Below are 23,779 nucleotides of genomic sequence, written 5' to 3' on the forward strand. Positions count from 1 at the left end.
AGTTTTCGATGAAAAGTCTCCCCGTGTAATTTCACAATAATAAAAAAATTCCCATTTACGAGACTATCGTAAGAAATATTCCTGAATTACGAATCCAAGTATTTATCGCTCGACAGTAGACAGCTCATCATAAAACAACGATACTCTTTTAATAGCGGCATTCGTATACTCGCGCGGTTCATAAAGAGAAAAAAAAACAATCTGTCCGAATGTCGGAAGTAAGACATCGATACCGGCGACGCTCGTTAACGGCATCGGAATCGGAGTATCGATACTCAGATATCATGGAACGTCCTCAGGCATCCCTAGGTCCTAGATATCGCAGTCATCGCAGAATCCCGTCGGTCGGAGTCGTAGGACGACGTAGGAGAATCCCTGCCGGCCCGGGGTCAATGGTGGGAGATCGGTGTCGATTCGTCGGGCCAATGATGTGAGCGTAATGCGCGGCGCGGATGCGCACGAGATCAAAGCCGCCGAGCACCCTTTCAGAGCGAGCGTGGACGTCCGCCGAGGTACACCTGCCGGTACTCTCGTACGCGTTTTCGACGTTCTCTTCCGTGCCTGGACATCGCGAACGTGACTCGCCGGATTTCGCGGGACGATCGGCCACGCTCGCCACGCGAGTTCTTATCGGTTCGCTCTCCATCTCCGTCCCCCCTCCCACTCTCCTTCACCCCCTCGGCATCGGCGTCTCCTCCTCCGTGCGAGAAACGCAGCGCGAGATCCGCGGCCGCGTTGGTCTCTGGACTACTCCGGAGCTCCTGACAATTGCGGAGCAGCAGCGCCCGTGCTCCGACTCGGTGTGTTACGTATATACGATTCCGATCGTGACACCTCGCGACATCTCGATCGAAAAGAAGTAGAAGAAAAAGGAGGAAATTGAAAAATCAAGAACGAAGGAAATAAACGTCGCCACGAAACTAAAATCATTCGTCGCAGGACATTTCGATCGAATCTCGATCTCCGCGAACGACCGAGGACGGTGGTATGTCCGATAGTGCAGTGAGAAAACAGTGCGTTGTTTCAAATTTCGAAAAGATCGCGAACCGCGCCAGTGTTACGGCGTGATCGCGGACACGTGAGTGGCCCGCAGCCATCCCCAGCTATCCCCCTCGGCACAGTTGTCGTCCGATAACAGTCGTGTAAAAGTCGCGGAATGTAAATACGCGCGTATTGCGATATTTGTGATCCACCGTGTCGTCATTGTTGTTGCTTGTCGGATTATTGGCGATGGAATCGTTCGCAGTGATGATTTAAGAGAGTGTGACGCGCAGCATTTGAGAATCTGACTGTATCCGCATATCGCCATAGAGCGTCATTGGACACTTCGGGATTCCTTCACAAGAGAGGTATGTGTGAATCACATTATACAAAGTGTCATAGAGAAATCTAATCTCTTTACTTTTAGTCGTGGATTTTTGATGAATCTAGAGTCAAGTTTAATAAAAGTTTCAATAATTATATTCTGTAAATATCTTAATCTTCTATAAATATCTATAAATATTTATAAATATTTTTAATTAGAATTTCTTCAAGGAGAAATAAATTATGTCTAAATTTAAGCTGATATTAAGATATTTATATTTAATTCTCGAATAGTTCAATTTACAAAAAACTTTTTCTTTTTGCTTTATGTATAGCTCGTGAAGAATATTAATGCTTTGATATCATAATTTTTTTTTATCAAAAAAAATGACTTTGAATTGTCAATCAAAAATTCCACCTAATTAATCATATTCGAATTGAACAAAGATTTTATCAATCAGGAAAAGAGGTACAAACCTTCGAATTTCTATTGCAAAACTTCGAATTTATTATGAGTACATGTCTTATATTAAATATTCGTTCAGAAGAGAAAGATTAATTTTAAGTAAGTTCATTAAGGACAAAGTAATATTAAGTATATGACGTTAAACTTTGTGGTTGAAACGTTTTTTGTTTCTCTGAATTGCCGTATATATAATGTTACATACCGCAGGTAAACCATTGAAGAATTCTATTTTACAAGGTCAATGTAGTAGAAGTTGATAAATATCACTAAAATGATGAATAAGAATAAGTATGCAAAAAAGCGATTTATTGCTTGATTTTTCAGAAGAAAAATTTCTTGAGCGAATTTGTGCATCACATAAATAATAACTATTTACTATATATAATATATACACATTTATACATAGCAAATGTAAAAGTATTTATATACAGAAAAAATTTTTATAAAAAATGTTTTATTTGTAAAAAAATGAATCAATAAATTACAATTTTATATAATCTACGTTCTTTCCTACATCCAGAGGAAAATTTTGTTTAAATTGAAGACATTGTTTCTTTTGTTGATTTTTTTTTAAATTGAAATGAAAATATCTTTAAGGAAAATACAAATTTTTTGGATTTCAAGAAATGACGTTTAGATTAAAAAAATTTTCTTTAACTGTATAAAGCAATGTACAAATTTTTTTGATTCAAATACATAATTTTTCTAATCGAAGAAACTTTTCTCTGGATGTACTATCAACAAAAAGCTTCATATGCTCCTGATTTTAATAGCTCTCTCAGTAGGAATACTTTTTGTTTGTCTAAATAATACAATTTTTTATTTTTAATTATTTTGAAGATAATATATATTTTAATTATTCTTTTTAGATAAAATAATTATGAAAAATATAATCTATCTTATTCTTTGTTAATAAGTTTCAAATTATTATTTAAAAATAAGATATTATATTTAAAAAAAAATATTTAAAAAATAAGATCTCACTTGTATGAGATACTTTTTGCACTCAATATATATGTATATATATATATATATATATATATATATATATATATGTATATTTATAATTAGTATTTATTATATTATATATATATATATATATATAATAATAATAGAGATAAATTACCGATATAAAAGCTTTCATAATATCCGATATCGGTAGTATATACATATAGTTAGTAGTATATATATATATATATATATATCGGATATTATGAAAGCTTTTATATCGGTAATTTATCTCCACGATTATACGTAATTTTGAAAGTGCAACTGATAAAAAATTTCTACTAAACTTTTTACTGGATTTTCAATGGGTCAAAATTTTTATCGAATACGTGGAATCGTGCGCAACGTTAGATAGATAAATTCGCATACGAATGGCAGACAGATCGAACAACTGTATGCGGGATCTAGGAGGGTCTCATGGGACAATACAAAAATATTGACGAAATGTAGAGTGCAGTGAACCCATCTGGCGCCGAATGGTCTGCACGCACTTGTTTACATTTTAGAATTTATTTGGTACAAGAAATGTTTGCTTAACGCTCAGGTACGTGATAAACCATGCAAATGTTTTTCTAAAGTATTACGTCTACGTTGCGACGATATCGGTTTTTTTCTTTTTAAAATCAAGTTTAATTTCATGAAAAGAATATTGCGCTAAATATCGTAACTTGTAACTTCATATATATTCGACGGAGCACTCGAAGCATATCCGATTGTGAAATGACCACGTTCTCACGACTGAGTCATTTAATTCGCTCTCAAAGGGTTAAGTATGCACTGTGCAATGAATAAATTCCGAATGTAGGATAAATGCAATATAAATGTAACATATATTATTAAATGATAAAATCGTTAGAATCTTAAATTATTAACATATATAATCTTAACACGCACAGTTTATTTTAACAAGTTTCCTAAATTGAAACGGACTTTTACTTCGAGATGCTATCACGCGATATTTGTAAAGCATATCTGTTATAGAACACTTTAATGTTCCTCGAGGAATTACGAAATAATAAAATCCATCCTTGAAATTGGAGTATGGCATCTATTACATTCATTTTACTTCACGTTATTCAATTAATTTGAAAAGATATTAAACAGAGAATTTTTCGTATACATGATACTTTTTATACAAAACATTAAATAAAAATAGAATTCTTTTCATATCATGATTGATTCAATCGTGAAATAAAACAAAAAATATTTTTTATTATATTTTTGTATGAATTGATACGAGAGATAACGATGTCATAAATAAGCAGCAATATAGTGAGATCATAAAGCTTTCCTAGCCATTGTACCCATCGTCCCTTGATTTTAACGTTTTCGACAATAAAAAGTTTAATTAAAAGAGCCCATATTAACTGAGACTCGTATAACGCAATATTGACTCTCAAAACGAGACGTGACCGCCCCCGTTAAATTTCCAACTATTCCATTACTTTTTGCGCTGTACTTTTTGCGTACGCTTACACGAAGTACCCTACCCATTTGGCGCAGAATGATTGCCGATCGGTATAATTAAGATTGATAGTCTCGAGATTTTTGTAAAGCGTGAGACACTACAGGCGACAGGGTTATCCGTGTACACACACGTGTCGCACGCGCTCATTGTAGGAAGGATTATTACGCCCTGGGAGAGGCGTGAGAGAGGATAACAGGGGAGACCGAGCGCCTGTTTCCAAATCGCGTACAACGGCTCCGTTGTCCTCTCATCCCAATTTAGACCCGTCGCCATGACGCATACAACGTATACGTTTCGTCACTGTAAACAGTCCGGATCTCGTTATTGTGTCGCCTTGCGGCTGAGAAACTGAGAAGGCGTGAGCTTAGCTTGCGGCCGCCGCGTCAATAGTAGGAGCAAAGTACATTGAATGAATGCGCCGAGTGCACATTCATGGAAACCTCTCTGATTGATCACTTTAGATGCGCTGTCGGGAACAAGGGTCGGCAGTACAATACGCGTCTCAGAGTAGCGTAAAACGGACTGAAGAGGAAAATCACTCTTTTCAAATATATCGATTCATTGAAGCGTATAATTCCGGAATAGATTCAATCTATTTATGAATAGACATCTATCAAAAACGTCTATTTTTTGTTACGTAACTTGCTCGCCCAAGCATATTTAATTTTAAATGATATGCAAGAGTATTATCATTTATGTGTCTTGATTTATTGTAATATAAATTATATCATTCCATCATTTCAAAAGTGACGCAACTTGAAAAATGTGATTTTCGAGTTTTATTATGAATGAGTTAAGTAAACATTATCTCATCAATCATCAAAAGTCAACTAATTTAACTTTGTGAAAGAACAAAATTGGCATAACTTAGAAAGATGATTTTTTGAGGATTGTAATTATTGTGAATCGAAAATGAAATATAACATTTGATTATTTAAAAAATGTTTTTTTATTAATAAAATATTATTTGATTAGTCAATAATTTTCTGTTCAAAAAGTTTTTCTTCTTTTCTAATACTTAATTTTTTTAATTGTATCACTTTTGAATAAGAAGATAGTTCGGCTTAGACAGTTTTATATACATACATTAATATCCAAAGTGCTAAAAAAATCATGATATACAATACAATCAGAAAAGAAGTAATTCTTCATATAAAAGTAAATAAAAAATATATAACAAAATTTTTCCGTATAAAATTTTGTTTTCGAAAATAATCAAGTTTGAGTGTTCGTCATAAGCTTCCTACAATAAGCCATTACCTAAACTTTACATTTTAAGTAATAAATTGACCTATCAGATTTGAATGTGAGAAGAATAATCGATGATGATTGGTCAATTTCTTATGGCTTAAGATAGACTTAAAGCTTAAGTAATAGCTTATTATAGAAAGCCTATTTAGTACACTTGATTAGCCACAATCTGCTTTGTTTCACTCAATCTAATTATTATTTACTGTCATTCTCATATACTTTAAAATAATGCAATAAATTTCAATAATATATTTATTTTATTAATTGAAAAATTGATTGAAAATATCTATATGAAAAAATTTTATTCTATATTTTAAATTTACTTTTCCATGAGCAATCATCTTCTTATTGGTTGTACCACGATTTTCGGAACGCAGTATATATGATTTATTTATATTGTATTTATTTATATTGTATTATTTCATATAATTGATATATTTTTTAGATATTTATTATTATTGTTTAAAGAATTTTTGATAATATTTACAAATTTTATAATTACACATTATAAAAAAACAAGTTGTAGCGATTTTGTCGTAAATAATTTATAGGTTTCGTTGATGAAAACAAAAACATCGACGGTTCAGTTGGTGAGGTATAATGTATAAGGGGCGATTGTTTCGGTCGTTATTTTTCCGGTGCGAGGTTCGTTTCAATCACGTGGAAAACAGAGTAAACTGCGTGCCCTTCGAAAATACGTTACCGTCATACGTTCCAGGGGTGGTCGACCTGACGAAAATGAGTAATCCCTAGCACGCATGCTCCGATCCCCCTCAATATTATAAGATACCACCAGACTTGAATGAGGGGTAGATGGCAGCAAGAGTGTTCGTCCTCCTCGTAGATAATATTTACCATCCTTTTCCTATCTCGACGTACACAGACGCGTACGTTTAACGAACACCCGCGGCGGCTTGTTGATAGGTGGACTTTACTGCTACTTATGAAGAGCTGAAAGTCTCGTGGTTCGTTTCATAACGCCGAGACTTTCTTTGAAAAACGGCTTTTCGAATATGGAGAGCTACATGGCTTCATCTTGGAGGGACGTTTTAGCACTCCGCAGACGTATGTGGAGCATCTGGCTTTTCGATATAAAAATCAGTTGATTCTCTCTTTCAAATATTATACATCCAGACTGATCACGGAATTGAACGAGCATTAAACAATTTTAAATTGTACGCAACATAATAGGAAAATTTGTATCTTAAGATTATCACCTGCATTTAAAAAAACTTTTAATCGAAATCATAAGGCTATAAGTTTATCTAATCACAGCATTTTAAAACGTAATACTAATTACGATAATTGGTCGCTATAGTTTTATGAGTACAACTAAAACTCTTTTACATATAAGTGTTTTTACAATTCGTACACTCATATCCAAGCTCATATCATTTGCGAACGCGTTCTGTTATTCTCATTTGTATGTACATCTAGCATGCACTTCAATTTTCTTTGGGATTAGTCTTTTGCACTTAGATATTAATAAACGCAGAAAGCTTACTTTATAACGTGCTGTAAATCGTCGCAATAATTTTTTGTAGGAAAGTAATAATTTAGCTGCCGGGAAAAAGAGCGAATTTACTCTCCCTAAGTGTTGCGTGAGGCAAAATTGTACGCATGGAGTATAAAGTCGGACGACGTTACGCCGCGCTATATCGTGTTAAAGTTATGTAAGCTCCATAATTCATGACTGAGGAGGTAAACTATAATCGACATCGCCTTACAGAATATATTTACCGACTTCGGTCGTGACGTGAAAACAGATTGACGTTACGAACGTAACGCCTGAATAAAATCCGCAGGAGCTTCCACCTTTTACCTTCTACGTATGCCACGACGGATGTAGGTTATGACTTCATATCCTGTTTCTTAGAACCGTTCCTTTTGCAAGAAGATTTTCGATTGAGCGTTTCCTTATCGATTTTATGTCGTTCAAAGACGCCTTCGAAATCACACCTTCTACTTTGCAGACACGTAGCGAATTATCTGTAACTTAGCGATATAGCACACTTATCTCGAGAAGACTTTGAGAAAATGTTTATTTTTATGTTCCTAACAAAGTCATTGAATTTTTAATAAGATTATATTGAAGAGGATTCCCCCAAAACAGAATCAAAACGTATATATATTTATTATTTTTAATAAAGTATATATATTCACACACTAACAACTTGTGTTAGCTCTGACAGGCTTTTCATTTTTAATTTTCATTTTATTTTTATGTATGATTATATAATATAATGTATAGGTTGCATTAAATTCGTAGCGTTTTACAAGTGATGGGAAAGTACTTTCATAATGTATTTTTATGGGATCATGTGAAATAAAAAAACATTCTTTCATTAAAAAAACGCTTACGAAATTAATTCCAACAACCTAATAGTATATAATGTAGTATATAATAATGGCTACGTTCAACAGCAGCATTGCAACTATTCTTTAATATGATTGATCAAAATTCTTTAATATGATTGATCTTGCCTTTAATTGGATTCTCAAAACAATGAATATAAATCACTCATATTCAAGAATTTTAATTGCAAAGTTGCTTTTTCTGTTGAACGCAATCGTTGATTGCATCTAAAAGACAAAAGACAAAAGCTCGGTGAATGCTTAATGATTTTTTGATACATGGAAATTGTAATTTTTTAATTTACAAATTACTCACGATTCGATAATCCTTAATTCTTTGAAGATACAGGCAAAAAATAATTTTATTGAAAAAATTTAACTCAATACACACACACACACACACACACACAGATCTGAAAATAATTTTGTTAAACTATCAAAGTAATATAGGAAGCTCGAGAATAATGAAGAATATTGCAAGAAGTTTCGATATTCTAGTAAACAATTTGAGTGAATGTCTTATAGAATTATTTTGATGATTCAACAAAATTATTTTCAAATCTATCTATCTGCATTTTTATATACTTTAGCAAAACTCTTTTTGTGATTGATTCTTATCATTATTTTCTCTAATTATATAAATCTATAAATCAATCGTATTAAAGAATTACTGAATGCTCATTAAATGGTTTTGTATTCTGACATGATACAGTTATTATTTCGCATAATTGCATAATTTTCAAATATAACCGGAAAGTTTTTCATAGTAAGGATTGATTTAAAAAACGAAATTGAAAATTAGCTAATTTTATTCAACGATATATTTTTGCCATTTAACATTAAAACATTACTGAGCAAGCAAGTTGTTGAAGTGAATTTGCGTTTTTACCGACTTGTGAGAAAAAGTTTAAGGAAATTTAATCTTCACGCAGAAGAGGAACAGTAAATTCCTCGCTAAAGTCTAAAGTACACAATTATTCTCAAGCTTGATATCTACAGAACGCAAACCCGAAAGGATATGAAGGTTGCCAGAATGTTTTAGATAATTTACTGTATATTTAACGGCGAGCACACACTTCGCTTGAATGAGCCTCATTTCTGTGACAATGGAGATAGCAAGCGAAGACCGCGGTTTTACCACAGTAAACGAATTTGTTCATAGAGTTTATGACAGTCTGTAGACAGCAACGTGCAACATCGTCAACACTTTTCAGACAAAAACGCGTCGTATCTTATCAACATGATGAAAAGTTTAGTAATGATAAAGTAAGTTTTTAAGATATTTTCAAACTAATACGATTTAATACGAAAAATTTATTATTTACATACATTATATAAAAATTATATAATAACATTTTTCTATCATTTTTTAAATTAGTGTTTGTTTGAATTTTGATATTTTTTTTATATGTTTTTCGCAAATATTAATAATGATTGTCATTGTGCAAGTATAATAGTAACAAAAAGCAATCCTTACATTAATAACTTAAAAATAATATCGAAGAAATGACATTTTTATAAATTAATCAGGATTTATTCATCTGAATGAAATCTGAGAAAAATAACTCTCTTGTATAAAAATATATTCTATTTTACTGACGGTACACATATATTGATTTCTCTCTCTCTCTCTCTCTCTCTCTCTCTCTCTCTCTCTCTCTCTTTGTATGTTTTTTAAATAATTGCTACACAAGTATTGTATAATATAAAGAAAAAAGTAATTTTTATATTAATAACTTAACAATAATATAGAAAGGATAACATTTTTATAAATTATCGGAATTTATTCATTAATAGAATCCGAGTAAAATAGATTTCTTTTTATAAAAAATATTACTCTTTCGCTGACGTAATACATTAAAGTAAGAGTTTTAGTTTTAAAAGCTTGATTTTATACTTATTAAGTCTGATTCTATAATATATCTATTAATATCAGATCTATTAATGCTTCGGACATCGCGCTCGATGAAGCCCGAAGGTAGCGAATTATTATGCTTTATACGTCAATCTATGTGCTACTCGCGCACCAATCTATGCTACTTAACCCGTCATGCATACGCTGCAAATGAGCATACTTAACAATAAGCGGCATTATATTTTTCCTCATTGTATTGCTTGATAAAGTAATAATGGGCGCGGCATATATCGCAGCATTGGTTTTCACAATATCGGAAGACGCCAATGAAACGATACTTACGAGTCAGATTCACAGATATTTATTAAACTTGATTATATGTATACTCGTTAATGATACAGATGTAATATCATATTAGAGATCTTTGCTCGATGAGGCTCGGCTTTGAACGAATTACCATGCCTTATATGTCATGCTGTTGATCGCGCATACGGTGAAAGAGAGCATACTTAACAATAAACGGCATTATATTCTTCTTCGTTGTATAAGTTGGTATAAGCAATGGGCGTGGCGTGAACCGCAGCACACCGGCTTTTGTGTTACGGTGCACGTACGCGCTCGCCTTTTGTTGTACGTTGCCGTAAGTCGTTCCGGATACCCCGAAGCTGATCGTATCCAAGACAGCGCGGTGGAGGAGGAAGAGGAGAGACTGTGTGTGAAAGAGCGCTTGGGACATATCGCAAGTAATGAAAGTACGAGACAAGAGAAAGAACCGATGTGGATGCCAGCGCGGCGGTATCGTATCGACCGCACGTGTTATTTCCTCGATTACTCGCGACGCGAGTCACGATCGACAGTTGTTGTATCGCGATTGTCGCCTGGTGGTAACGGCTGGTCCATATCATTGTCTTGCGTCAACGTCCTGTTCTCTCTCTCTCTCTCTCTCTCTCTCTCTCTCTCTCTCTCTTTTTCTCTCTCCTCTCTCCTCCTTTCTTCTTGCCGTAAACAGTTTCCCATTTGTGTTGCAACTTTGCAAGTTAACGCGAGACCACACAAGCGCGTACAGAAATACGACTCGGCTCAATGGATGACTCGATACTCGCGTGTACTCTTGTTACTATTTTTGTTTCGATCTAAACTCTGCTGTGAAATGAATGGAAAGTTTAAGAGACATGTTTCAATTCAGTAAAAAATAGTTTAATAAATATTATGAATATTTCTTAATATCTGTTTGTTGTTAAAATCTTACGTACAACTTAAAGGTATACAAAAAAGGATACAACTTTGACTTTTTTTGTGATCATTCGGGTCATTTTATTTCTACATTTTCTTATGAATTTTTCTTCATGAAAATTATCATAATAATGACGCTACATTCAAGAAAAAATTGATACAATTGAAATAAAGAATAAAATCTTTATTTACGTACATCGTTACGAAATCGCTGTCAGTTATGTTTCAGTCATTTAAAAACTAACTCAGAATTGTACTCCAACTCTTAGTTTGTAAATGATTAAAATATAATTGACGGCGATTTCATAACGATGTGAATAAAGATTTTATATTAACTTTATTTTAATATATCAATTTTTCTTTGAATGTATAACATTATTATGATAATTTTTATTTTCTATAAAGAAAAATACATAAGAAAATGTGGAACCAAAACGATTCTCAAACAATCGCAAAAAATTATACCGTCCTTTTATTATGATTTAGTATAATGATATTTTATATGAAACATTGACATTAACCTTTAGTACACACAATCTTTCACTCTTTTATTACACACTCTTTTATTACTACATTGTTAGATATTAAAGAAGCACAACTAACAGTTCTTTGAGTTAAAAATAATTTTGTTATTTTTAACTTTTCGATATGTGTAGGTAAGTCAATCCATTTCCGTAATTAGTTTCAAAGTAAACAATGTCCATATTGACGTTTGCATTTAGTAAATAAAAACCAAATTTAAGTATATGAGAGAGAGAGAGAGAGAGAGAGAGAGAGAGAGAGAGAATTTAATATATTTTCTTAAATTATAATAAATTGTTTAACTCTATTGTTTTATTTAAATTAATAACATATTGTAGGAGCAATGGCGACTTATAGAAATATATGAAAATAACTTATTGTTAGGTATAATTTGACATTATAAATTTAGCAGTTGGGTCGTTCGTGGTTAAGTTATTCATCACTTTTGCAGGTATATAAAAATTATTAAGTGGTTCTTTTATATACTGTGATATCTTTAAAAAATATTTATAAGATTATATATTTAAAAAAGGAAGAATAGAATATTATTATTTAGTCAGATTCTAGCATTTTAAACGCGCAGGACACGAATAATCCAATTGTGTTTATTAAAAATCAATATTTAGCTTTAATTTTCTTAATTGTCAATAAAAAATTATAAAAAGCTTGATGCAAGTTTGTTATTTTTATAATGTTAGTTGCTACTGATCTGAATTGGAAATGTCATAGGTATTAACTCGATTCAATTTCGTTGTTAGCGCGACTCAGACTGTCTAGGGGAACGAAATGCGTTTATAACAATCGATTATAATCGGTTCTCAAATTTTACGGCGATTTATCGCAATAAACAGTCGCAGAGCGTAGTGCATTGGCCGGAACAATTGGAGCGGGGCTACAGAGAGCGTAATTAAAACGCAGTAAATTTTAGCGTATGCAAGCGAAATACTCGTATGTTTCGTACGACCTCACGTATCGATCCTCTCTCGCTCATTGTCGGCGATTAATTGCACAGCAGAATCTCTGGGTGTCTATACAATTCGCAAACATGTAATTTAATCAACGAATTCGTCACACGTTGTGCCATAGTTATAACGATGGTTATGTTTCGAGAATTCACAATGATCACTATATTTTAATTTTAATTATCGGATAGTTTATCGATTTTTCATTTGAATTTTATAAGAAGATTTCAGGTTTTTAACTTATTTCATATGATTGCAAGACAGTCTATGAACATATTAACTTTCGTTTTCGTAAAATCATTTTGTAACAATTGCTTATCATTTTGCAATATATTTCTCTTTCAATTTATTACCTTTGTCTGATTAGTCTCGGTTTTATTGTCTTTGCGACATAGTTTGAATTCTTTTTTCAAAATGTAACCAATCTAGATAAAATACTGAAAGATTTATGAATTGAATATTGAGTGGCTGTTATCGATGTGATTAAAATCAAACTGTTAGTTAATGGATAAAGTTATTTAATAAATAATGTTACTGAATAAAGTTAGTGGATGAGCTTAACGCGATTTTCCAAGATGCGTCTGATGCGAGACGATCAGGGAGGATTTCGCAGTTACAACTACGGCGCGTTTAATATAAAGTTGAGGAAAATCGAATTTCTACATAGAAAACATTTCCAAGCGAATGAAGCGCACATTCGATATCCGTCGTGCTCAAAAAATCTGTGCGCGAATATCTCGTACTCGTAAGTAAATACAGTGATCAGAGGAACACCGTGCAGATGTATATACGCGAGGCGAAGGAGAATGAAAAGCCGGTCCTTGGTGGAACACCTGCTCCACAGGTATGCGAACCTCTCCACTGTTCTTCGCGCCTGTTCACCGCATATATGCCGTGCAGCATTCTTCCATCTCGCTCATCGTGATCGAGTCAAGATTGACAGTGACCAAAAGTTCAATTTGACATTGCTGAGTGAAAGTTATATGTAAAACAGCATATTGGATTAATTTTGTAATAATCACTCGTAACATCACTTAATTACTAATTTATAAATCTTTTAATTTTCTCGGACGTTTAAACTGAGAAAAAAGTATATAAATTAATTGTTACAAAAATATAAAATATAGAAATTTAATAGTGCTTATTGTTGTTACATTTTTCATTAAAATTGTTTAAATAATAAAATGTAATATCATTATAAAGTTTTATATTACTGTACTAAGATGTGATAGTAAATTTTATTTTTGATAAAACAGCATGTTGGATTAACTTTGTAATAATTACTCATTAATTACTAATTTATAAATCTTTTAATTTTCTCGGACGTTCAAACTGAGAAAAAAGTATATAAATTAATTGTTACAAAAATATAAAATATAGAAATTTAATAGTGCTTATCGTTGTTACATTTTTCATTAAAATTATGTAAAAACATTATAAAAAATGTAATATTGTTATAAAGTTTTATATTACTGTACTAAGATGTGATAATAAATTTTATTTTTGATATTATCTAAAATGAAATTTATTATTGTATCTTGATATATTATTAGTAATATAAAACTTTATTACAACGTTGTTTTTTATTCTTTCGATTGAATTTCACATTAATAGGTATCTATAGTTTGTATCAGGGAAATTAGTACGAAGTTCGCAAAATTGTTTCGTAAATCAGATTATATATTTCAAAATTTAAACCGTATAGAAATTTGATGGCTATTATAAAAGAAACGATTCGCGATATCCACAATCTTCACGTTTATCGAACACGAAAGGCACATACTGATTTAAATTACCGCACAATAGCATCGCTTGCAGGAAACCTGTTTGCCGGGTGTTCGGCCTGTTCTTGCGTAGCCATACAATATTTGAAGGACTGGGGCACTACCAGACCACAGGCTTGCTAAACCACATGGAGCAATTTTGGCAGGCGAGGAATTGAGAAAGGGGCCATTAAATCATTAATGAGATTTTAGCATGTAGTATAAATCTCTATAATTTTTTCTCATTTATTCTTAACGGACTTCTCAAAGAAGTATACATATTTTCAAAAATAAAATTTAGCAAAATTTATAAATAAATAATATTTCAACAATTCCACATGTATGACTCTCATAATACAATTTATTAACTCCAAAATCGTTTGAAATCGTAAAAAATTGTTTGTAGAAAAATGTAAAGATATTTCTTTAATTTCTTATTATATTTATTAAACAATTTGAATCGCTATACATGTTGCTATATGTATTCAAATCATTTTTTAATATACTGTATTGAAAAATGATGTAAATGCTCGTGTATTGAGAAATCATATAAATGCATAAAATTGAATATTTTTAATATATTGAATAAAATATATTCTCTTATGATGACTTGGTTACAACTAAAATTACCAATCAGTTTTTCAATTGCCTTGAAATTATAATTTTTCAACGTTTATGCCATTATCATTGATGCTTAAATTCTTTTTTGAATTTCCTCTTTATATTCTGCGTGATACGGCTACCACGCTTTTCTGCCACTCGCTTCGTTTAATGAAGTCTCTTATTAGCCTTCCTTGCCCCGTTATTCCAATATAATTCTTATTTGCATTGCGCGCATCTATCTGGTTGGTACTGCCACTCATTATTCATGAATGCATATCTGTATTTTCTCAGTTCTTGCATTTTTAAATTGACAACCGAGTCGATAATTTCTTATAATAATAAATATTCAGTAGTTATTATATTATATTAATTATTTTATTCTAATTAGATGACGTGAAACATGAATGACAGTTTGCAAAGTATACACATTAAGTATACGAAATGTTTGAGTAAGAGAAGTTTAGCACTTTGCTATTTGCATACTTATTATTACTTACTAATAGAATTTTGTTAATAATAATAATAATAATAATAATAACAACTTTCTTGAAGTGCGGAAGATGTGAGTTATTATGCGTGAATACAAATGTATTAAAAAACCTTAAGAGATAAGTTTCAAGTCTAGATTTATACAATTAGTATGACTAAAAAAATTAAAACATATGTACAGATGTAAAATTTCATATAAACGTATGAAGAAGACACGTGTCGGTTCATTTACATTTTGCTAATATTTTACCAATACATTTATCTTTTGCGGGGTATAAGTTCTGCGATCGTCTATAATCTACCTCGTTCTTTAACCTTGTACTGCTCGCAGCGAATCTTGCAGCTGCATCACTCGTCTTTTTGTGCCTTAACACATTGCAGACGAGAGCTACCAGAATTCCCTATCACCCTACACGGGGAATTTTCGAAGCTCGCCGGCAATATGTCACAATGTTAAACAGTTTTGTTAGAAAAATGAACTGTTAATTACTTTTAGAGAGAAATAACATTCTTTTACATTTACCACATCGCTGCATTATCTCAAGACATGAAAACAAGGTTATAATAGAAGTAATGACGGTAACGAGTTCCTTCTTCGTCGCAAACGCTTTTACACAAAGTAACAAATTTGCGTAAAATTATAACGTAACACGGCGTTTCTTCGGTAACAATACTCGCTTCTACTAAGAACAAACTTCTGTTCTAGAAAGCTCTAACGTTCTTCTGCTATCGGTTACGTAAGAGATGGCAACTGGCGCTAGTAAATTGTACGACAGGCAAATTTCCAATCGCGTCTCGCCATAATTTTTATTTTGTATTAACCGCTTGCGATTATTTCAGTCCGAATAACTTTCACAGCAGAGTTGCTTAATGACGTGGCAGAGTCGGGCAATCACTACGGAACACCTGCCCCGGACGTATTTATGTTAGCCGACCCTCTCTCTTGGTTGATTCTGACACTGCCCTGTAAAGTACGAGACGCCCGTCGTATGCAACTGGCCAACCTTCGACGTTCCCTTTGAGCGAAATATACATACATCCTTTATGTCATCGTAAACGAATAGTAATGCGATAACGGTGGTGATAAACGAGTCCAGGCGTCACGGATACCCTCTGCCGTAAAAATACTAGAAGTGTTCGTATAATGCGTCTCTCGTAGAACCTATTAAATGCGCGCTGTCGTATAACGGAATTTTCTAATATCGCGTGTATGCACTCAGGTCATTGCTCGTTAGAATAAAATTCCAGACTGATCGATTTTTCGTTGATTGCCGTGCGCGCGGTCATGCGACGGTTTTAACATGTTACGCGGTGTACCGCTGGATACAATGACGGATTTACAATGATGCGGTTTTGGTGATGCACATGGTGCGTGAATTGATGATATTGATAATGTAATATTAAAATTTGAATATGCATATGTTTCACTTAAAATAACGGAAAGAACGATTTTGCTAAAGTATTTATACAAAATTTAGCTAGACACAGATCTGAAAAAGATGTGAGATTTTCTTAAGAAGGGAAAGAAAAATATTGTATGAAATCGCGCGATAGGTATTACAAATAAGTGAATTGTTAGGGAAGTGTTAATACGGAAGTGTTAATATATCTGCATTTTTATCTGTCAGAATCTTTTTATCGTGAGATATTTTTATTGTATAGTCCAAGTGAATTCGTAAATTCAATTTTGTTGGATTAGTCATATAATTATGTAGAAGGCTTAAGTGCTGATGACAATGCTGCAAAAAGTTTTAACATTCTTATAATTAATTTGAATATACAACATAATTATTTTGAAAGTTTAAACGAAATTATTTCAGATCTATTTAGCCAAAGTTTTAAATATTTTAGCAAAATCATTTTTTCTTTATACAATTATAAATGCCACATAAACAGTAAAGTCTATCATTATTTAAAACTTCTTATGATACAAGATTAAAGATTTATTTTTATAAAAATAATTGTTATGTAACATAATTTTTAAATGATCTAAAAAAAGTTATGAGATTTAACTTGACAAAAAAAGAAAAGATGTAATAAAATCGCGTGAAATCTTATAGATAAACAAAAATTGTCAGGAAAATACTAATATAGATATATTTACATTTTTTATCTTCTTGAGATATTTTGCAGCATCGTTCAAGCGAATCTATGAATATCGACAATTTATCAACGCTAGTTTTTCAAGTGGAAGATCTCGTAGATCGTATGCAAATCATATTATCGCGGAAGTTACACACACGCACTCATAGCCTCTCCGACATCCATATTTTACAGTATTAAGTATGGATTTAAATTTATAACATCCGTGGTGTTATCGATTACAGATATACATATATCTAGGTACATCTAAACTAAGATATCACATTCGAATGCCAAACAAGACGATCGCGTGTACGAATGTGGGCGGAATACTTGAATTCATTGGCACACATTCATGATACTTTTATTACATCAGAACTGCAACGTCTTCAAAGAATATATTATACCCTTTATATATGACATATAAAAATATTTAAACAAATATTCTTAAACAATTATTTCTACCAATATGTTAATAACTTATACTTAATAGAATTCATCGTCTGTAGATAATGAGAATAGAATTTATTTATGATTAATTTTTTATCAAGAGTATGATATATAGTATATTATACTTTTAATAGACATATTTTTTAACTGCGAATTACTGCGACATATGTTGTAGTTCGAAATATTATGATATTGATTATACGTTAAATCGTTTGAGTTAGTTCCCACGAGTATTTTGAGCAACCTAACGCATGATAATTAATGTCACGGACTATGCATTTCTTACATATGCAGCGCATTACTGGCGAGCGTGCCTGCATCTCCCGACACGTGCTGCGACATTGGCTTACACGTGTGTGGCAAGTATGTGTTCTGTTTTGCATTGAAATGTGATTGTAGCGTAACTTTAACGCCGAAGTCTGAGAAAAGTCAATAACTACTACAAAGAGATGATCAGTGTTTTGCATTGAATATCTATTAATGATATGCTATTATTAGCAAAGAATAATTTAATTTTCCATCTTGATTAAACAAATAATTTCATATAGATTTATTACATACATATTATTTCACATACATATAGTGTATCAGTGTATATAAATAATATTATTGTAATAATTATTATAAATTAAGTTATATTTTTTAATAAATATATCCTATACAAAATTATTTTGTTAATCAAAAAAATATACATGTATGTATGTGAGAAATATCTTATTCTATAAATTTAAATGTATGTCATCACGATCTTCTGTAACGTTCGCTTCAAATATGCACGCTCTTCTGGAGTGGTAATATCAGCGAACGCCACATGAGTTAAGGGAGATTGTTCCAAACTGTGAAAAACGATCAGAAATCTAACCGATCGCTACGTACAGCGAGCATATGCGAGCAACGTTTATCCAGGATACGAGTGGACAATGTAACGTTTACACCTATTGCTCCGTATTTCCAAGAACCATTGATAGCCGGCATAAAGAGACGGCTTCGATGGTAATACTCCTTCCATTCAGCCGGTTTCACCGTCGACTTCACCGAACGAATACGTATAGCGGCACTATCGCGTGCTTTCCGTATCTCGGTATAGGCGACCAAAAGAGAGCAGGAGCGATCTCTATTCACAGGCGAGCCTCTAACTTTCCAGACGACAAAAGTTTATGAAATTCCTCAAAAGCTTGGCCTACGACGTGGACGTTGGCGTGACGGTACGGACGGAACTTTTCGAGCTTTCATCAGGACGTGAGAGAGCCTCTTGGAGAGACCATTTCGCGGCCTGCATTCTCTCGCGATGACGTTTACTGCGCCGCCTATTGTTTTCATTCATCGCGGGTAGCTCGCGATTATTCCATCCTACTGGACCAATTTTCCAGCATTATCGTCCTAATGATTGAAATCGCTGTCCAAATTCGCATAATATCTCATTACAGCGTGTATAACTTAATTGTTTGAAAATATAATCTATCGTCTAAGTTTATTATAGAGTGGTCGACATAAATTTCAGAAACCCTAAGGCGTTTCATCAGGAAACTATAAAGTCGTTTGAACATGATCCGACAAAACATCGTACTTCACTAAACTGTCGTTAAATCGCTTTGCACTCGATGGAACTTGGGTTGTAGCGGTTTATAATGACGTTGTTGACTAGATAATAGCACCGTTGTCGCCGAACAAGATGGCTGAAGGTTGTTTGCCTGTCAAACGCCTCACCGGACTCTCCCTTCTATTACCCTCCTATAGCTTCGTGCGTTCGGTTTATATTAGACTGCTCTATTCCAAGCTTCTCAAACCCATAGTGTGTATCGATGTCGAAGCGAGAAATTGGCGCATCGTAGAAACGGTATTTACCGCAAGTTACCTATAAACGCCGCCAGCGCGCCCAAGATTAATTATCGCGGGATGCACGTTGGTCATCGTTGTAATCATCGCGAGTGTACTCGATTACGCGTCTCATCGGGGTTTTTGATGTATCATACCGGTGCTTTCTTTTTTATCTCGTTCCCGCCAAGCGGAACGTGTGCCTGCCTCACGCTATATCGATCATGCGAACAGCGTCACGATGTAATGCAAAGAACGCATTTGCGCGGGACAAAATTTCCCACGGGTTCTGCAAGCACTTTTCGCAGTCTTTTATCTTGGAGCCATCCTCGAGGTACACGATTCTCGGTAACTTGGCACTACCGGTAACCCGATAACCCACGCTTAGCTGCGTCTTCACGAGACCATAGTTTCGTTAGTCCATTGTCCCGCGCAAGTTTGTGTCGTAACCCAACACTTGTTGTGCATCTCCTGTCATGTCCGAGTTTCTCTGTTGTCAACTAGGATACTTATCAGCCAACGTGTCAAGACGCACGTTACTCTCGTTTATAATCTGTTTTCATAGATAATTTTGGTGAGCTTCAAAGCTTTTATTAAATATTTTTGACGATGAAAAAGACTAGTTCAACTTGTGATGTCTGAACATTCAACAAGTAAACGATTGTCTTTAACGTTTTATAAATTTATTATGTATAATACTACGTTGCGAGAAAATTTCAGAGTTGTTTATAATAGCTCAATAATGTTCAATAATGCAAAAATTTAAAGCCACGTTTGATGATGTAAGTCATTTATTATAAGCAGTAAAACAAAACTTTAAAATATAGTTTTACATAAAAATTTTAGTGATAGCAATTATAAAGGTGACAATTATACAAATTTTATATGTAGAATTAATGTATATGTATATAATATATAATATATATATATATGAATAAATTATTTTACAGTTGCAATAACTATAAAATTGTTTATTTAATTATGTACATCAATTCTATAAAAACTTGTATAGTTATCATTATTATAGTTTTACTATCACTATGTCTTTTTTTCTAAGTGTACATGATATAGGAAGAGATGTGTGAAAGGATTTAAATCGATCGGAGAGATTTAATTCAATATCTTCGAACTTTTTTTAATTTTAATTTTTTTAATTAAAAAAATCCCTTCGTTCCGTATCAACGAGGTGTTTCGAGTAGAGTAACGTAAAACAACATTTATGCTAGTTATGATACCATATGCCAAGCAAACGTGCCATGCGAAGGGTCGATGGTAGTTAATGTAAAAACTTGCGTGCTGACCTGCAAGGCTATTTCTAACGGATCGATATATTCTACTCTACACTGTATATCAGGTAAAGAATATCCGACAGTGGTAGCTAGGGGCCACTGACATGAATTATTACTCCCGACAGGATTCGACAAGCGCGCGCGGGACAAGCACAAATTACTTCCTCGCTTCTTCCATTTCGTACAAATGACGGTGCGTCTTTCACTATCGCGAGCGCATTGCCTTAATTTTTATTCGGCACGACAGAAAAGAGAATCTTATTTCTTAAAGTAACGTATCCCTGTGAGAATCGCGATCTCATTAGCACAGAATGCTGTGCAGTGAATTGTCTACCAATTAAGAGAAACGCAATGATTAACATAGAAAGCAATGGTTAACATAGGTATGATTCAGTTCTATTTTCGTATATTTCAAATTTATAAATATTTCATCGCCAAAAATGTTCAGTTTTTTTTAAATAAAATGTTCAATTTTTTTCCATAAAATATCCTTTAATTTCCTTTGCGTAGAAATTTTTGTGTAAAAATGTCAGCCTGTCATCGTGTTTACGAGATGACGATAACGACTAATGGAGAGACATAGAAGGGCGCGATGTTTTATATCAAATACAGAATATTTTTCGTGTATTAAAAAATTGTCCATGGATTTAAAAAGTTGCAGCATGTTATTGCATTATATACGCGAGAAATTTTACATAACGTTTTTGCAACAGAAATAAAACTCAAGTTTTTATTTCGAGTTTTATCGACAGATTTAATCCTCGTGCACAGACAATGAGGCGGATTATGGTTTTTTTTTTTATTTTTCCCCACGGTCACAATTCGAATTTAATTGAATTTTTCCCGCGGGTGTTGGAGATTAATCGGTGGATCATTTGCCGGTTCGCTCCTCGGGTTCATTCCGCCGGATATCCGCTTGACATTGATACATAGTGTCGCGATAAAAATTTTCGTACATGTTACATTCGAATCGATCGTGTTGAGATTTATGTATGATCGTAACTATTTTTGCAAAGTATTTTTTAAATCGGATACACGCAGATAAACGCGTATAGGTATTTGACACGGTCAAATGCGAATGAAAGCGCTTATCTCATTCTGTATCTTAATTATATAACGATGCATGATAATTTTTTGAGTAATACAGAAGCTTAAATAAAGCCACAAATTTGATTACTTTATGTCAAAGTATCGTCCGAATAAATCAGTAAGTTAATTTTTATAAGCGAAAGCGTTTTCGGAAAATACTGGTGTTTACATCTTTTTTCTATAATATTTTTACATTTATCTTATATACATGAATTTATACATATATAGGATTTATCTATTTGTTGTTGCATTTAGCCATATATTTTTATGGCTATATGAAATTTCTGTTTAAGTTCAGATTTTCTCACAAATGAGACACAATTTACTTTAATGCTGGATCGCTGATATTCTCGCTTCTGTGCTGGTCCATCGGAACTTCCTTCATCTTCTTGCGCATTGATCCGTAACTGTTCGAAATGTATCAGGTTCTATATTTCGTAGCGACAGGATCGTAACACATAACTTACTTCCTGTTTGTATCGTAAATTTGCTGATATTCATCGATAGGAAATGAACCTATCGTGTCTATGTGGTTATATAGTAAAGTTTTTATTTTCGCAAATTGCTTTTTAAGTGACATAATATATTTGTCAGTTATCTTTGTAAAAAGGAAATAGAAATCATAAATTATTTAGTATTGCATCCTAAATGCTGCAAATTCAGCACATTTTCTAAAGATTTGTAACTGTACCTTTATTATCACGATAGTTATACGTCTTGAATAATTTTGCTTATTAAATTAATAAATCAAAACTGATATACAATATTTATTAATAAGAATAATATTATTTATAAAAATGCATGTAAAATAAAACACTCATTTTGTTATATATTGATATAAATATATAATATATACGTTATTTCAAACAATATTTATGAAGCAATAATGAAAATAGTTTTAACTTCTTCTTTTAAATTCTTTTATCAGGAAGAAGAATTTTGTTACATATTGCGTCTCACGTTTCTTATTGCATGTCACAAAGTGATAGCTATTTGCGAATATTATTATATATTTTCGGATGATTTATATAGATATTCATTTTTTTTTCGTATAAGCACTTGTAGTAGTTTTCGGTGTCATGAACATTTTTTTAGATAGAAATTTGTCTTCTATGAGAACGGACCAACTTATTCCGTTTGCGGACGGGAAGTACATTCAAGATTCCGCTTACGGCGTGCATCATGGAATTTTCTTCATCTCCTGGCATCGATCTTCTATCTACTGGGAAGTAGAGAACACCGGCTGCATGCAGTGTCCAATATATATTGGTGTGGATTTATAGTCATGCTGCCCTACGTATAGTATATTAACCCCTTCCTTTCCTGTCTATAGATTATGTTAGATAAGAAAATCGATATTTTTCATTTATTTTACGATAAGAGATTTTTGTTTTACTATAAAAACATTATGAACATAATTGATGAACATAATTATTGATGAACTCAATATATGATCCGTAATTTCGAAATATAAAGTTTTTTTGATACACTCCTCTATCAAATGACGTCATAAATTTCCTTTTTTTTTATTCAATTATATTTACTTCTTAATTTCATTTAATTACTTAATTTAACGTTTCTCAATAGAGAAACGATTTATATACATTCTGAGTTATGCGCTGTTATTTCATACCATGTATTCTTTAATTGAAATAAGTTTTCTCACATGTCCAAGGGTTAATCCCAGAAATTATATTCCAACCTCTCAGTTCTTCGATATATGTCTCAGGTCAATATCTTGGGACGAATTCCATTGATTTAGCCATTCAGGCCA

At 32.8% G+C, this 23,779-nt stretch overlaps 1 protein-coding gene across 7 annotated transcripts in view; it reads left to right on the forward strand.

Annotated features, from left to right (window-relative positions):
* Positions 1-270: 270 nt before the first annotated feature.
* Positions 271-23,779, forward strand: part of tinc (transmembrane protein tincar) — a 147,064-nt gene continuing 123,555 nt past the window's right edge. For 2 of the 7 annotated variants that reach the window (XM_087410322.1, XM_087410341.1), the window contains exon 1: positions 274-1,349. The gene's annotated coding sequence lies outside the window, so the exon portion shown is untranslated. Of the gene's footprint in view, positions 1,350-23,779 lie in introns of all 7 variants that reach the window. The other 5 variants (XM_087410319.1, XM_011055864.2, XM_087410345.1 and 2 more) reach the window with 4 other exon arrangements.

This window comes from Acromyrmex echinatior, chromosome 1 (assembly GCF_024713525.1).
Source record: "Acromyrmex echinatior isolate Ae372 chromosome 1, ASM2471352v2, whole genome shotgun sequence".
Lineage (NCBI taxonomy): Eukaryota > Metazoa > Arthropoda > Insecta > Hymenoptera > Formicidae > Acromyrmex > Acromyrmex echinatior.